The following is a 1701-nucleotide window of genomic DNA, read 5'->3' as shown; positions in this document are numbered from 1 at the left end:
TCAAACTGTCCTCCAGGAGGATCTCCCAGGAGTCTTGGCCTAGCCTCTGTGCCGGGGTGGAGGCTCTGCTGGGGAGGGGTAGGGGTTAATGGTTAATCAGCTCCCCCACTGGTTGATAGTCTGGGCGGGGCTGCAGGGATTTGGCTGTTTGTTGGTTTCTGGCTGACACCCGGGGTGCTATTACAACTGTTGGGGCCTTAACTCACCAATATTCGGTTATCGATTCTTCAAGATGGGCTGGCTAGTTCACCAGCACTCACTGACCCCTGACTCAGCCACCTTCCAAGTCATTGTCACCCCAAGTCAGGCATTGTAACTGATACGCTCAGGACACTGACAACTCACCTCCAAGACGCCCTAATTCAATGACTTCCCAAATCATTGACTTCTACCTCAATACTCCTGGAGAGATAAAGCTGCCCCCTGGCTCATGAATTAAAAGCCTAAATCCCGGGCCCCAGACACCAATCTTCAGGATCCTTTCCTGGGAGCCCCCTTCTTGTTTCCCGCCTCCCCTGGGAGCAGAATGAGCTGAGGGTTTGGAGGACCGGCCTCACCTCTCCTGCTCTCCGTGACCCCCCGCACCCCCCACCCCCGCCAAGGCTACCATCAGCCCCCACAGCACCTGGCTGTTTAGACCCAGAAGACCCCCTCTCCCATTTCCCTGTCACGTCCTCCTGTCCCCCCACCCAGAACAGGTGGAGACAGGCTTGCAGCCCCACAGGCCTGGACTTACATTCAGGCGTCTGTCACCTACCCATCGTGACTTGGGATAAACGATTCTCCTCTCTGAACCTGCTTCTTCCTCCATAAAATGTACAATCAACCTCAAGGGTGGTTTGAGTGTTAAATGAGATGGCATTAGTAAAACACCAGGTGGTGCCTGGCAAGCAAGTGTCCTTCCCTTCTCCTGCTCCCCGACCCCCCTTTTCTGTCTCCCTCATTTCTCTCCATCCATCTCCTCCCTTCAGAGTGAGTGTCGTGGGAATGCCACAGAGCCCCATGCTTGGTTTAATGTTCCACTGTTGCCGAAATTCTTAATGATTTCTGAACACGGGGCTCTGCATTTTCATTTTGGACTGGGTCCTGAGCATCATGCAACCAGTCCTGCCTGCCTTCAGCTCAGGGCTGGCCTTTTCCTTCTTATACTCTGTGGTCCTCATTGTCCTCCCTGCAGACACTTCCGAAAACTCCCAATCTAGCTGGGGAGGTAAAGTTGAAAGGTAGAAGGTAGACAGAGGCAGAAAGACCTAAGACTTGAGGCAGAAAGACCTAAGGGCAGAGGCAGAAAGACCTAAGATTTGGTGGCGTGGGAGCCTGTCCCCTTGGTGGCAGGATTTGGTGACACCGTGAGAGAGCCAAATAGCGAGTGAGAGGGTAATTTAGTAAAAGAGTGAATTAATGAGTGAGTGGGTGGGTGAATTAATGAATGGGTAAATAGAGTGAGTGAGTGAATTAGAGACAGGCTGAATTAATGAGTGAATGAGTAAATGCGTGGGCGAATTAATGAGAAGCGAATCAGTGGGAGAGGCGGTGTGTGTTTGAGGGGCGTGTGGAGGCATCCTCCTCACACCCTTTCGATTATTAGAAGCCCTTTCTCTGCCCTGCATAGCTTTGTTCTCCCCATTCCATCTTCCCCCTGGAGCTGAGATAACTGGGCTGGGGGGTGGGGGAGCAATTGTTCTGGAGAACAGAGGCTGG

The sequence above is a fragment of the Pteropus alecto genome, unplaced genomic scaffold (genome assembly GCF_000325575.1).
Source record: "Pteropus alecto unplaced genomic scaffold, ASM32557v1 scaffold45, whole genome shotgun sequence".
Classification (NCBI taxonomy): Eukaryota; Metazoa; Chordata; class Mammalia; order Chiroptera; family Pteropodidae; genus Pteropus; species Pteropus alecto.
Note: the sequence above shows the minus strand (reverse complement) of the source record.